Raw genomic sequence first — 15,958 nt, 5'->3', positions numbered from 1 at the left:
GCCTCCTTGGTCAACTCTGAGCACTCACAGGAAGAGAGGACTCTTGGGATTCTCATACCTACAGGCTGTGGCTAGAAAAGCCCACCAGCTTCTTCCTGGGTCATCCTAAAAGGGAGTCGCCGGCCGACCCAGCTCTGAGGCTGGAGGGTTTGCAGCTGAACAAAGCCGAGCTCGGTGGAGAAAGATCGACCCAGCCCTGAAACTGCCAAGCTACAAAACCAAGTTGAGTTTGCTCCAGAGGTAATCTTTCAAACGAGCACTGAGGCTGGAGGGATCCAGGGACTGGGCGTCCACTAAGAGCGAACACTAAACTGGGAGGCAGTGGCACGTGCCTTTAATCCCAGCCCTCAGGAGGCAGAGGCAGGCGGATCTCAGTAAATACGAGGCCAGCCTGGTCTATGGAGCGAGTTCCAAGATAGCCAGGGCTACACAGAGAAACTCTTAACCCCAGGGGGCACAGAAAGAAAAAAAAAAGAATGTACACTCTTACATAACTTCTCGGAATTATCACGTGTACTGTCAGCATCACCGCTTAGGACACAGCCGACATGAACTAGCCATGTAAGGGCCTTTTTTATATTTCCTGTGAAACACAGTAAAGAGGCTGCCCATCTGCTGCGGCCACAGCCTCACACAAATATTACATCTCATAACAAGCTGCCCTCCAGTGTTTATGATCCAGGAGCAGTTTCTTTCAAAGACAAACAGGTTTCCTTATTTAAACCAAGGACAAATGACAGCTGATGGGCTCTCCGCCAGTTCTTGTAAATAAAGTTTTATTGGCACACAGCTACACCCCCTCATTTACATATTGCTGCTGGAGGTTTTCCAGAAGGAGAAGCAGTGCCGAGAGGAGTGGTAGGGAACGGCAGGGCTCCCAAAACTGAAAATATTTACTCTCTAGCCCGGGATAGGAAACATTTGCCAAACCTTAATTTAGACACAAATATAACCCACTCAGCAGGCTGCGCTAACTAGGAAACCCAGAGCCGGATTGAACGTCAAATTTCCGAGAGTCGTGACACATCCTCAGCATTTTCTTATTTCTCTGTGTCTGTGTGTTTTCGATCTTCCAATTCTAGTTCAACATTTTACTTAAAAATAACTAATATTCCCTGAGTACATGTCACATGCCAAAAAACACTGACTCAAACGCCCAAATGTGTGCTTTTATTGAATTCTCACTATAAAGCTGTGGGGGAGATAGCAGCCTCCAATCACTGAGAAATGAGTGAATGAAATGAAGTCAGCTGCTGACTGCACAGGGGGAGTATTTACTATATGATTCAACCTAGAGTAATAGAGGAGCTGTCGGGAACACCCTGGGTGTCCAGTGTGCCTGAGAGAGTGGACAGGGCCCACACGGTGCCTGCAATCAGTGCCTCACATGATTATAAGATGTTCCCAGGGACTGGAAAGACGGCCCAGTGGTTGTTCTTCCACCGGACCGTGGTTCAATTCCCAGCACGCACAGGGCAGCTCACAACTGCCTGTAACTCTAGTTTCAGGGTATCTGGTCTGCAGACAGTGCTTGTACATGCGACACAGACATACATGCAGGCAAAACACCCAGACGCATAAAAGAAAGATGAATAAATGAGATGCTCTTGGTAGGGTGTGGTGGGCTTTCTGTTGTCTTTGTGTGTGTGTGTGTGTGTGTGTGTGTGTGTGTGTGTGTGTGTGTGTGTGTTTGTTACTGCAGATCAAGGTAAGCATCCATCTCACAAGGAATCTTCCAGACTCAAAGAGAAGCACCATGGCCCACAGTCTCAGCAGATGCTAAGCAGGACCCATAACTACCCATATCACAGCCTCTGAGACTCTGCTTCTCAGGGCTCCCCACAGTCGCAGAACCACACCTGTAAACAAGGACCGACATTACGTATAAATCAAGGCTCCTTTAAGGGTAAGAGGCCTACTTACAGTCTAGAAATGGAGATCATCTTTCGTGAAGTTAGATTCCTACACTCACCGCATCTTGGGGACATCCAAGACTTCATGGCCCAGCCACGGTTCTTTAGAAATTTGTTAAAGTACATATATATGGTTTTCTCTGGAACAAGCTTACCTGTCTGCAACCAAAATCATCTTCCTATCAACTCACTCTGGGAAACACTTCCCAAGCAGCAGTGGGGGCGGGGAGGCCGACAAGTCCAAGTGTCAGCATAGCTTCTGGGACCTCCAAGGAGAACCAGGAGGTTCTTGGTTACCTTGGCAAACATCTAGATCTCTCTGGGCCTCAGTAACTTCAAACCTGAAACAAAGAGCCACACCTACCCCATCAGATGAGGTGATCTAGCAGCTGAGTCCTGCTCAGAGTCAGCCCCACACAGAGAACCAAGAACCCTAGAAGAAAAAGGCTCAGGTTTTTTCACTTCAAATATGTGGAGAACCCTGGGGCTCCCAACACCCCTGTATGAGGACAGGTCCAGGGTGCTAGGCTGTCTCCAGGAATAGAGGCTAGAGGATCTAGGGGACCAGCAGTTCAAGGATTAACACATGCACTGCCATCAGTACAGAGAACCATTAAGGACAACCTGTCTTGATAAGAACACTCAATATCACGCATGCCCCACCAGGCAGCTGAGGAATGATCGAGGAGGTGAACCAGAGACAGAAATGCACCCTACAGACCCAAAAAGAGGAACACGGTATGTATTCACTCATAAGTGGATTCTAACCATAATTAAAGGTCTTTGAGCCTATTATTCGTGATCCTAGAGAAGCTAAATAAGAAGACAAACCTGATGAAGATTATTTAGCTATCCGCCAGGAGGTAGGAAATAGTCAAGAGTCCCAGGTAACCTTGGGTGCATGGGGGGGGGTGGGAGGGTTGATGGAAGGGGAGAGGGTTAGAGAGAAGGGAGTAGGGGAGGAATGGAGAAAGCTCGGTTGACCGGGATGGGGGGAAGGGAGGAAGGATGAATGTGGGATCAGGGAAGAATATATTTCAACTAAGGGAGTCATATTAGAGTTTACAGGAAACTTGATTATATATGGGATCCCAGGTCCAAGGAGAGATCCCCAGATTGTTCTCTGGACAGAGGAGGGGGTGCCTGAACCGGCCTTGGCCCGTGACCATACTGATGAATATTTTGCTTATCACCATAGATCCCTCATCTGGCGTTGGATGATGATACAGATGGAGGCCCGCGTTGGAGCACCGAACTGAGCCCCCCAAGATCCAAACGAAGAGCAAAAGGAGGAAGAAAATGACGAAGGACTGCGAGGGATACTATCACCCACTGATACAAGGGGTCGGATCTAATGAGAGTTTACCAAGGCCAGATGGACCGTGACTGAACGAGCATGTGATCCAACCAGATTCTCTGAATGTGGCCGGATTTTCTGAATGTGGCTGGCCTGCAGTCTTTCCGAGAAGCCATTGACAATGACACTGGGACTGGTTTCCTCTGCATATACTGGATTTTTGGGATCCAGTCTGTTTGGATGCTCACCTTCCTGGACCTGGAGTGAGGGGGGAGGAACTTGGACTTCCCACAGGGCAGGAGACCCTGACTTCCCTAGGGGACAAAGAGGGAGGAGGAGAGGGAGGGGGGAGTGGGAGGGCGTTGGGAGGAGGGGCGTAAATGGAAACTTTTTATAATTTAATAAAATTACAAAAAAAAAAAAGAAAAAAAAAAAAGAAATGCACCCTACACTTGCAGCCACGAGAGGGAAAGACAGAGCTGCCAGGGGTCTTAGAGTCACCAGTGCCGACAACACCACAGCCAGGGCCACCAGCATCACCAGTGCCAGGACAACCAGTACCAGGGCAGTAGTACTGGCAGCAACTCAAACACCAGCACCAACAGTACCAATCATCCACCTGGTGAGACCTGCAGTCTCTGGGCCTGGTGCTGCCGGCTGCAGGTCCTAGAAGCTACATTCAGATGTCTACCTGGCTAGCGTTTGTGACCCCAATAAGGGTCACGATGACCCTTGCATTCCCAAACACCTCGGTTTAAGAGAGAAAAAATCACATAAGTTTTCTACGAATGAGGATGTAGAGCAAAAGGAAAAAGGTGACCTGCCCCAGATTATGGTCTCTTGGGGGGGATAAGAAGGGAGCAGAAATCACATCCTCAGCTCCAGGCAGTGTGCTCCATGGCTGCAGAGTCAGGCCGCGCGGTGTTCCCTGGGGGACACCTTCTTGGCCTCCCTGTACTCATCCCTCCAACAGTGACCCAGATGTCTAACCGTGTCTACCCCATGGCTCTGCTCTGACACATCTGTGCATCAGTGTTGGCCAAGCATCCTGCACAGAGCCTGGCCTAAGAAATGGTGATATGTGCTATATCCGTGTCCACAGGATGGAGCCTCGAACCACTGTCTTATTTCTCCGGATTTTGATTCCCTGCTTCTGTGCAGCCCGAGCCCACCGGTGCTCACCCTCCTGAGAGAAGTAGGAGATAAGGAGAACCACCACAGAAGGGCTATGCTAGGGAGTAACCAATCCAAGAAGAGCGAGGGAGCTGGGGGCCATGTGATAAGTGAGGTGTAGCTGTCATGGGGAGGCGGGGAGGGCATGAGGACTTGAAGAAGCTAAGAGTCTCAAAAGCCACGCCCTGAAATGACTCCACTCACCACCTCAGGTCAGGCAGATCCATAAGCCGTGCTCCAAGCACCCCATGCAACAAGGCCTCACTTACCCAAGCACAGACCCCCCTAGACCATGCGTGACTATTTGAGTGTTGTTCTCCCAGCTTGATGCAATTCCTGCCTCTTCCCCACCCTGTGCCTAAGTCCTGCAGCAGTCCCTTAGGCCTGGTTTTCTCGGGTGGAGAAAAGAGGACGCTAGCTTTTAAGGGCCTAAGAGCAGCCACAGGAGTAAGTCCCAACGCTTGCCCCTTCAGACTTAGAAAGACATCTTCCCCCTTCAGCTGACCCTACTGGTCCTGCACAAACCAAGCAGCCAGGCTTCTAGCTTCCGGCTTGGCCTTCTAGTAAGCATACACCTATGCACGTCACGAGCCTCAAGGTTTGTGAATACGGAGTGGAGACACGCTACGCACCTAAGGGACCGCTGGTCTAAATGACACGGTTGTTTCAAAGGACCACGCGCCTATTCTTTGTGGAGCTGCAAGAAATCCACCATGGGTCACCGTCTCATCGGACCAGCTCTGCTGCAGCAATGCACTGTGTCTGGCATTTAAGCAGGAGAGGAAGGCTCTCAGACTTCTCCAGCATAGAGTCGGTACACATCCAGAAACTGTGAATAGCAACATAGCATAACCAGGGGACTCTGCTTGCAAGAGCGGCTAAAGAAGGGCTGCCTAAGAGTTTATCGTTGTCATGATGGACCTAGAAGCCCATGCCAAGCAGCCTCTATCTCAAGTGCCACCCCGGCAGCCAAATGGTGACCCGAGCACTGCCACACCCTACTGGAGTGACCACTCACTCTTTCTCAGGTAGCCCGGCACTACAGTGAACATCCCTGGGTTCTACCAACTCTGCAACCCCTGAGGGGTCAAGCCAGTGAACTGCAGAGGCGTGAACCTCGGTTGTCAAGTCCACTCCTCCCTCCCTCCAGCTGGCAGAAGGTTCCTTTTCCTTGCCTATTGCAGGCCTGAAGCTCAGCCCTCCCTGGGGCTTCAAGAAATATGACCCTTAATGGACTGTCCAGGACAAGCGACAGGGTCTGGTGCAAAGTCTAGCACTGTTTATATTGCTGTGCTCAGAATATTTTCAGGGCCGAGCAACACTCTGCCTCCCCAGAAGCTACCCTGCACTGGCACTGCCCTGACCCTGTGTCAAGCTTCGGGCACACGTCTTGCATGTAAACGCCTGCTTTGGGAGCCTCAATTCCCGATTCAACGCTATGATAGAAGAGAATACTAACTTCGGCCACACTGAAGAGGGGCACCCAACGATCACTAGTTCTAAGTCACACAGGGTGGTAGGGATTTAAACCCAAAACAGCCGCCTGTCTCATGGTACCAACCATCTGGTCTCATGCTGTTCTCAGCTCCAGACACAGAGCCAGAAAATGATCCTATCGTATTTGCCTTTCCTATGGAACTGCCGGTCTTAATGCATTTACCACCACATCTTCATTTATCCTTTCTGCAGTGTGAGAGACCACCTGCCAGGTACCCACTGAGTCTCAGAGACAGAGGTAACCTCCTCAGGTCTTGGCCTTTGAGACATTTATAGTCTAGAGGACAAAAAGAGAAATAAGAACCGTCGATCAATAAATATCCATCAACATGGGAAAGAAGGGTAGCTCCAGGGAGGATTCTCAATATTATTATTATTATTATTATTATTATTATTATTATTATTATTATTATCAGCATTATGATATGATGATGATGATGATGACGGTGATGTTTATTTGTTTGTTTTCATTGTGTATCAGTCCTGGTTGTCCTGGAACTTGCTCTGTAGTCTAGGTTAGCCTTGAACTCACAGAGATCCGCCTGTTGGGATTAAAGGTGTGCACCACTACCTCGGTGGTTATTTTCTTTAATTTAAAAAGACTTACTTTTTGTCTTTCTCCCATAAGGTCCCGGCATCACGCCAGATACATCCATGGACATAAAAGACAGCAGATCTCCTAACAGTCACATCAGCAGAGAACTCTCAACTACTAGCCAGGACAGCCTGGCCTAAAGCATAGGAACACTTAAAAGGAGATGGGTCTTGGGGACTTACGTTTTGAAGGAGTTCCAGGTTGCCAGGGAGATCAGAGCAAATATTCGCATTGAGTCGAAGGTTGAGACACAGTCTTTTCTGTATTTTCAGCTATTGTCCTTGTCTCCAGTGGGCATCCAGCCTGGAAGAATCCATTAGGCCACTTGTAGCATCCCAAGGCAAGCCAGGTGAGTTCTTTCAGAATCCGCATCCACCAACATCACTCCTCAGGTAAGTGCATCTCACTGTAAAATCCACAGGGTTCAGGAAATCCCCAGGTGGGGCTCCATGTCATCCACAAGCACAGTCTTCTGGAGAGCATCTTCTTACCACAGTCATGCTAAGGTCGTGCCTGAGACAAGGGAGAAGAAAACAGTGTTGGCACAATCACAGGTGACAGGAGCGATCATCACTCCTCCCTTCTATGTGACACCGACCTGCTCACAGGGAAAAAAAAAAAAGTGCTGAAATAAAAATACTCCCTATGACACTGGCAATCAAATACGGGTGAGTGGAAGGCCTAGGGAGAAAAGGTGAGGTTGGAGAAAACCTTCAGGGAATGTCACTGTGTGGTTTGCTAGCCCCCCCAGGCAAGGACATTTTAGCTGCAGGAGGATCCACAGAGCTGCCTGAGAGAAGCCTAAGACCTGACTGTGCCCACGGTGTTGATGAGAAGCAAGTTATTGGCTTGCCTGGGCTCACTAAAGATCAGGCCTGGCACCTAGCCAGGCTCCCCTGCAGGTCTGAAAGGTTCCATTAGAGAACCTACTAGGATGAGAGGCTTAGGGTCAGCTGGTCGGAAGTCAGTCTTTGTTTTGTTTCTTTTTAAAGGCAACCACACAAGGCTGGCCTGGTTCCAGGTCCTGCCAGGCCCTGTGAGCTGCTTCACCAGGACAGAGCCTGGGCGTGTGACTACTCTTATTCATTCAGCACTTCCTAGGTCCTTCCAGACTGGTCCAGCTGATATATCTGTGTCTCCTCAACCCAATGCATTCACATTCTCCTGGAAATCACAGAATGTGGGGCCCGGACTTCCCCAGCCACCCGAGAGCACTAATGGCCCTTCATGGAGCATGCGTCATCCATCCTGCTAGGAGCCTTGGCCTACCACATCCCGAATAATGTCGCGACCATCTGGAATTAGGCAACAAAGTTTACAGAATAATACTTGGAGGTACAGACAGTTGAGGGTGATTCACGCCAGTAAGAGAGCAGCCAGAAGCAAGGCAGTCTAGTCTGTCTTCCAAGCCTGAGCCTCGACCCAGTGTCTGCATTACCCTGTGAGGAATACCCTCACAAGACGGCTACAACTAAAAACCGAGACATTTCACACATGGACAATCTCATTTCATCTTCACACACACACAAAGCTATGAGTTGCAAACTGTCATTGTTTGGTTGCCAAGATAAGAAACTTTAGGTCCGGGGCAGCAACTGGGAGGACCCTGTAATCCATTCAGCCTATCAGAGAGGAAGAAATACGGAAGAAGCGAGGGTGGGGGTGGGGTGATTAACACCATAGACTCAGTTAACAGTGAGGGAGAAGAGGGAGAGCACATTATTAAATATTTACTGAGGGCCACAGGCAAATCTGAAACCAGGTTTATTTTGTTGTGGTCAAGTCCATTAAAGTTCTGTCACCTGAGGAAGAATTATCACATGGCTAGCCGAGCATTACCGTAGTCAAGTGGCAGTTCCTGACCAAAGGCAGAGGCAGCGTGGATGCTCAGGAGAAAACATACCACACCAGAAAAAGTACCTCACCTGCCAGAAAATATCATGGGAATGGGGCTCGCTACATGAGAGCTTCGGGTGTCCTCAAACCCAAATGCTTCTCTCATATTACCAACTGCTTACAGGCCGCGGAGCTAAAATATAAGGAGAGACCCCAAGGACCAGCCACTTAATGGAGCAGACAGGCATTCTGCAGAAGACAACTGTTTAAAAGTGATACACGGGGACACTGTTATGCACCATCTACTTATGTGGAGTAGATGTATGCCCTTTGGATCTAGGCTCTCCAGGTATAAGTGCATGGGAATGTGTGCATAAGAACAGCAAGAGACAAGGCCAAGATACCCAGCATTCCTAGGAAAACTCCAGAAATGCGTGTCAGCTACGGGATGGACTTTAAAAGGTCACACAGAATCCAAGGAGCAATGAGCACAAGCCGAGTTCCAGTCATGCGTACAACACTTATCACAAAGGTAGCTGGGACTAGGCGAGAGCAGAGGGTGAGGGAAGACGGGAGGAAAGCACATTTATAAGGACACATAAAAAGTTAAAGCTTTCTGTGCTCTTACAAGTCAGGACCACAAGCCTGGTAATCTTCAATCCCTAGATCCCATGTAAAACCTTCGAGGGAAGAGCCAAGCCTACAAAGTCATCCTCGGATGCACAAGCAAAAAAATACTTTTAGTTGTGAGCCTAGCCTTTAAGGGCTGAGCCATCTCTCTCCACCCACCCCGAACTGCCACATTTTGTTGTTGTTTTGGTTTTTGTTTGTTTCCCCCACTCCTGGCAGGTTTTCTGTGTAGACCCCTCTAGACCAGGCTGGCTTCTATCTCAGAGATCGCCTGCCTCCGCCTGCACCACCACAGCCCAGCCAAGTGTGCACCAACATCACCAGGCTATGCGTAACCAAATCAATAGTGATGGTTAATTAAAATAACCAAAGGAAAAGACGTCAAAACAAAGTTATGCTGAGTGGCTGGTGTGAGACAGGGCATTGCTGGCTAATCCACAACCACTGAGCTGCTCTTTGCGGCTACTTCTGTGCATGTGCTCTAGCTCTGTACAGAGGGGGTTTAAACTTTTTAAGACTTTCCTGGGAAAGCGTGCTGTGGAGTCATCAAAGACATGGACTGGGGCCCTCTGGCTTGAGAATCGTCCGTTTCCGGGGCTCCCTACCCCCTTCACAGCATCTTCTCACAGCCTGCTACAGTCAGCTGGCCAGGCCTGGAAGGCAGCCAGGAGGAGGCCCATCAGGAAGCGTGCTTTAACTTAGTGACACAGAAATTGCCCCCACTAGAAAATACAGCCTCAGGTCCTTTCTCTTGGCTGAGTCTTTTTCCTCTCTGTCTCCCGGACCGTCAGGTCCAAATGTGTCATTTCCTTCTTGACCCTCCCTCCTGGATATTTTTTCCAGCTGAGCCCTGCAAGCAGACACCGGTAAGAAGCGCAGGCCTACCCAACACCAGCAGAGGAAAGACCTATGTGTATCAACCCCCCTTGAACACAGGTGAGCTGAGGAATGCTTTGCAAGCTACAGGGGTCAATCCAAGGTGCAGTCCCCAGAGAAGGGACAGAATCCCTGGCGTTCATTTTGTGTCCCACCGTTCATGACCTAGTGTTCTCCCCTCCCTTCCCCAAGGATGTCTTGACACTACATATATGTATGCACACACAACTGAGTTTCTCATTCCCCTTTTCTGTCTTCTAGAACTCTCCACTGTGCTGTTAATATCAATAGATGTCAATTCTAATGCCCGGGCAGCACAGCCAAAGGACCACAGTACTGACTGCAGGGGCTGGAAAACCGTCCTAGGAGGTCAGGCTCACTCTCCCTGCCCTCCACCCCCTCTCTCACTTGGAAAATTAAGATTTCGTAAACACAGCAAAGAAGACATCTTCCCTCCCTCACAGGAGCTCAGAAGCTGCTGCCACCAAGACACGCCTTTGCACTGCGAGGACCAGACCTGGCCCACCCTGGGAAGACACATCAGGATCTGTTTCCAGACAACACTGGAACTATCCTCCTGCAGACAGACTCCATTTCTGATTTGTTTCCTTTCTTCCCCAAGGTGCTGGATTAACAGGGATCAGCTGCTTTGGAATCCCCAAGCCTCCCACTCACGCATTCAGGGAATGGAATATGAAGTGACCCAATAAGCAGAGAGGGGTGCAATAAGGCAGAATGTGACCCCCCCACACACACGTGTGGTCATGGCTTTGTGACCTCTGGCACATCCTTTGAAGGTAGCTCTTGCAGGTACCCGGAAGATGCTGTTCCTACAGAAATTCAGAACTGGGTACGGTTCTCAACACCTACATGATGGCTCACAGTCATCTGTAATTCCTGTTCTAGGAGATGCAAAATTCTTTTCTGACCTCCCCTGGCACTAGGCACACACATGGCATGCACATATACATACATACATACATACATACATACATGCGTATATACATACGTGCATATGAAACACTCATACCCAATGAGAACTACAAACAAACCTTTCAAAAGAAAGACAGCAGGCAGTGGTGGTGCATACCTTTAATCCCTGCACCCGGAAGGCATAGGCAAGTGGATCTCAGTGAATTCCAGGCCAGAATGGTCTACAGAGGCAGTTCTAGGACAACCAGGGCTACCTTGTCTTGAAAAAAGAGAAAAAGAGAAAGGGGGAGAAGAAATGGGAGGGAGGAAGGGAGGAAGGGAGGGAGAGAGGGAAGGCAGGCAGGCAGGCAGGCAGGCAGGCAGGCAGGCAGGCAGGCAGGAAGGAAGGAAGGAAGGAAGGAAGGAAGAATCTGTTCAATTAAAAAAAGAAGGGTGTCCTCTGGCTTCATTTGCTGAGATATCAAGAAGGGACAGACAGAGAACTAAGATGGACTGTGCTCACAACCCAAGCAGCGTCCCCATCACCCTGGACAACTCAGTCCACCATGAATGAGGCTTCAGAGATACAAGCTGAACTCACTGGAGTTAAGGTAACAAAGGACGTGAAGGTTCATCTTGCTCTCCAATTTGACCCGTTGAGAAGCAGGGAGGTGATCAGCAGAGCTCATTTAAGGGTGTGCCTATGAGGGTGTCTGCAGGTGGGATTAACTAAGGGGGTCGGATCTGCTTTGATTTCTTCTTCTTTTTTTTTTTTTCCCCAAGACAGGGTTTCACTTGTTTTAGAGCCTGGCCTGGAACTAGCTCTTGTAGACCAGGCTGGCCTCGAACTCACAGAGATCCACCTGCCTCTCCCTCCCAACTGCTGGGATTAAAGACATGCGCCACCAACGCCTGGCAGATCTGCTTTGAATGCAGGCATTTCCATTCCATAGGATCCAGCCTGTTTGGATAAAAAAAAAGGACAGGCGGCCTCTAGCAGGTATCTGCTTTTTCCTGGCTGCTGTAAGAGAACCACTTTCCTCCCACAAAGATCTTACCCCTCTGAAACAATGAGCTAAATCTGTGATGGCTACTCTTTGTTCTCAACTTGACTACATTTAGAATTAACCAAAACCCAAAGACTGGGCACATATGTGAGGTTTTTGTGGGGTTTTTTTCCCCCTTTGGTTGGTTGATTTTTTTTTTCCAGAGTCAGGGAGTCTCAGATTGGAAGTTGGTTGGGTTTTTTGAGACAGGGTTTCTCTGTGTAGACTTGGCTGTCCTGAAACTCACTATGCGTACCGGACTGGCCTCAAACTCGTAGAGATCCATGTGCATCTGCCTCCCAATGGCTGGGATTAAAAGTGTTTCTGTGCTACAATGTCCAGCCTGAAAGATTTTTTTTTTAATTAATGAAATCATTTGAATTGGAAGATTCACTTTGAATCCAGATCTTTGGAGTGAGAAAATACACCCAAAATCCAGATCTTTTGCATTTGGAAGACTCACCTTTAATCTGGAGCACACTTTCTGCTGACAGCCTATATACAGGACATGAAAGAAGGAAGCTTGCTCATGTTAGCAAGTCCGATCTTTCAATGACATTGCGACCTACTTGTTCAGGATTCCGGTGTATTCTAAAGAGCAGCTGAGACATCCAGTCTCATGAACTGAAAAATTACTGGATTCTTGAACTTTCCACTGGTAGAGAGCCATTGTTGGACTAGTTGGACCACAGCCAGTAAGCCATTCTGATGGCATTTATTAAATGCATAATATATATCCTTTGTGTATATATGTATGTATGTACACACACACACATACACACACATACACACACACACATGCATATCTGCTCCACGATCCTTCTTTTAAGTTGTTTTTTTATCCTCAGAATTTGTTCACAAACATAATAAAACTAACTCAGACAAAGGGCTTGATTTTCTTATTTACAGGACTGCTCAGAACAGAGCAGGCAGGCCCAGGAGCTCCTGGGGGGCACTCTAAGAACAGATCCAGGCTAGTTAAGGACTTCCAACAACCCCCGGAGAAGCTGGTAAAGAAGTTAAGATAACTCAGTTCTCCCCCAACCACTAAGAACACTAAGCATAAGGCACTCTCTTCAGGACCTCAAGGATACCTCAGGATATCCTTTGAGTATGAGAAGGACTCAAAGGGGCAGCCTCTAGGCCACAGGAAGTTGAGAGAGAAAGTAGTCAGCTCCCTGCAGGCTGGAAGAAGACCACAGGAATGTCAAGAAAGGAAGGGGTTGGTCTGCAGCGAGGAGGAGGACTTTCCTTTATATCACAGGACACGGCCAGTTGTCTCATCTGCTCAGCATTCAGGTCACAGTGAACATGACTCCCCCAGCTCACATCCGTAGAGCATCATGGAGACTGGAGGCCTTGCACACCAACCGCCCCGACACAGGGAAACCTCCTAACGCCTCTACCAAGCAGGAACAATCCCATTCCTTCACTACAGATGATACAAGCAGAATGAGTCGCAGGAATGATGCTAAGGTGGGCTGGAATGAAGGCTCCATGTCCCAGCCCTTAGACATTCCATTCCAGCTACCATAACCTTCTTCTGGACCTGTTCATCCCCTTAGGGACTTCTCATCCAACAAAGCCCTTTTCACTCCCCTGTAGCCACTCTCAGTCTTTCCATAATCCTTTGTGAATGACCCCAAAATTAATCCATCACTGTCCCTTCCCAGTGCCCCTACAGCATGACATCATCCATTTTAAACCCCAAGCCTGCTGTCATCTCTGGTCCATCGGTTTAGCATGGACTTCAGTATCTAGAAGTAGGATGTTCTAAAAACACTGGGGACTCAGAGGTATTCTCTTCATCCTGAGCCCCATGTTGCTTTGCACACCTTAAAGCTGTGGGCAGCTAGGACCACGACAAAGCCTCCCGTCTACATCATCTGATGCTGCCTGGCAGCTGCTCAGTATTCAGGGAACATCATGAGACCAGACATGCTGGCACGCACTTTGGAATGCCTGTACCCTCAGATGCTCTAGTGCTGAAGCAGGGGGATCACAAATTTAAGCTCAGGCTGGTCTATAGAATTAGTTCAGAGCTAGTGATTAATCAATATTCTGTCTTGATTTCTTTTTTTTTTTCTTTTTAATCTTAAGGAGCTCAGGTGAGGATTGTAGCTTCATTGTAAGAGTCTTCAGGGGATGGAGAGATGGCTCAGTGGCTAAGAGCATTGGCTAGTCGGTCTTCCAGAGGACTCAGGCAGGGTTCAACTCCCAGCACCACATGGCAGCTCATAACTGTGTGTAAAGTCCAGTTCCAGGGCATCTGACAACCTCACAGACATACAGCAGTGTACATACAGGCAGCATACAGGCAATACACCAGTGTACATAAAATAAAAATAAACGCTAATAAAGAGTGCTTGCTGATCATATATAAAGACCTTGAGGTCCACCTATAGCCCTGCATAAAACAAGTTGGAGCAGTACATATTTGACATCCTGGTACTTCTGTGAGGGGGCAGTACTTGGAGAATGATTAGCTAAGTTTCTGGCCATCTATAACAGCATCCCTAGAAAACAAATACACTCATAAGAAACATATTATGCTTCAGTCAGTGAACAATCTGTACCTGTCCTTATCAGTGCAATGTCTCAGAATATGCTACATAAACAAGACAGTTGCCATTTTTATACAATGTAAATATTACAAATAATATTTGCACTTCTTAGTAAATAAACTATGAAAAAATAAATAAAATCTGACAGTGGGACTGAGTGAGTAAAGACACCCACTGTCAAGCATCCCTGGGATGAGAAGTTAATCCTGCAAGTCTTCCTCTGGTTTCCATCCATGTGCTGGGACCTGTGTACCCACATGCACATATTCACACATGCAAATGAAGAAGTGTAATTTTTTTTTTTCAAGACAGGTTTCTCTGTGTAGCTTTGGAGCTTGTCCTGGCACTCACTTTGCAGATCAGACTAACCTCAAACTCACAGAGATCCGCCTGCCTCTGTTTCCCAAGTGCTGGGATTAACGGTAAATGCCACCACCCCCTGGCATGAAGTGTAATTTTTAAAAAACAAATAAACTGGACGCTGGGGAGATGGTTTAGTGGTTATGAGAACATGCTGCTTTTGTAGAGCCTGGGTGTGGTTCCCCGTATCCACATGGTGACTCAGCCATTCCCGGCTCCAGTTGCGGGGACATCTGATACCTTCTCATGACTTCCAAAGGTGCCAGGCATGCATAGGGTACATGTGCATATGCAGGCAAAACAATCACGCATATAAAGTAAACAAATGCGCTATAATTGCTTTTTAGGCAAGAGATAGAAAGAACTCAATGGTAGAGTGCTTTCTTTGCATGTACAGGGTCCTAGATCCAGCGCCCCACAATAAGGGAAAAAAAAAATCTCACAGATGTCTAGTTAAAGAACTAGACATTTGTACATAGCTACCATGTACTTGGCTGTACCAATGCAGGTTATTCAGTGATGAGACAGCAGAAGGTTGCACTGGGAAAGAGGCCAACAGAGATGGGAACAGATCCATGGGCGCATGTCTCCCACAGACCCCAACCCCTGTGAAGAGCATTCCGTTGTCTACATCATTGCTCACTGTGCACGGCAGCAAGGCTGTTCAGTGTTTCTAAGTCCAGGCTCCTTCCTCAGCCATCCCTGCTCACCTACAGCTTCCCTTTCCGTGGCCTAAGTCACTCACGGCCGAATAAAATAAAAATTTCCAGAAATAAGCAACTTACCCACCTAAAGAACATTGATTATGATTATAATTGCTCTATTATAAGCTACTGTCACTGATTTCTTGTTACAGTTAACTTCCAAATGAAAGTTTGTCCAAGATACGGCTGCAGAGGAAAAACAGTGTCTAAAGGTCTTAGGACCGGTCGTAGTTTTCGGTAGCCGCTGAGGGTCTTCCAGCAGCGTTGCCGGCAGATACGGGATGAACTTTTCTCACAGGGCTCCAGGGAGAAGCCAGTGATATAACCCATGCAGTGTGCACAGCAGGCCTTTTCCGCACAGAGACCATAAGCGCTTATTATCATTAGCCGCAAGTGGTTCATCAGCAAGATGAATACGAGTCATGACGGTTGCTCAGCAGCCACGATGCACCTTCAGGAAAGATGTTTTTAGAGTCTCCTGGCTGCTCACCTTCCAAGTAAGCTAAGGAGAAGCAAATGTCATTCCCTCAGGGGCTTCAGGGGCCTCGCACAAGG

General features: G+C 48.2%; 1 long non-coding RNA gene across 9 annotated transcripts in view; it reads right to left on the bottom strand.

Moving 5' to 3' along the window:
* Positions 1-15,958, bottom strand: part of LOC125415053 (uncharacterized) — a 207,092-nt gene that overhangs the window by 132,515 nt on the left and 58,619 nt on the right. For all 9 annotated transcript variants that reach the window (XR_015735605.1, XR_007236504.3, XR_014997994.2 and 6 more), the window contains one exon: positions 6,658-6,988. This is a non-coding gene — a long non-coding RNA (uncharacterized LOC125415053). The remainder of the gene's footprint in view (positions 1-6,657; positions 6,989-15,958) is intronic.

Source organism: Myodes glareolus, chromosome 19 (assembly GCF_982192425.1).
Source record: "Myodes glareolus chromosome 19, mMyoGla1.1, whole genome shotgun sequence".
NCBI classification, from domain to species: domain Eukaryota; kingdom Metazoa; phylum Chordata; class Mammalia; order Rodentia; family Cricetidae; genus Myodes; species Myodes glareolus.
Note: the sequence above shows the minus strand (reverse complement) of the source record. Positions and strands in the feature narration are given on the sequence as shown.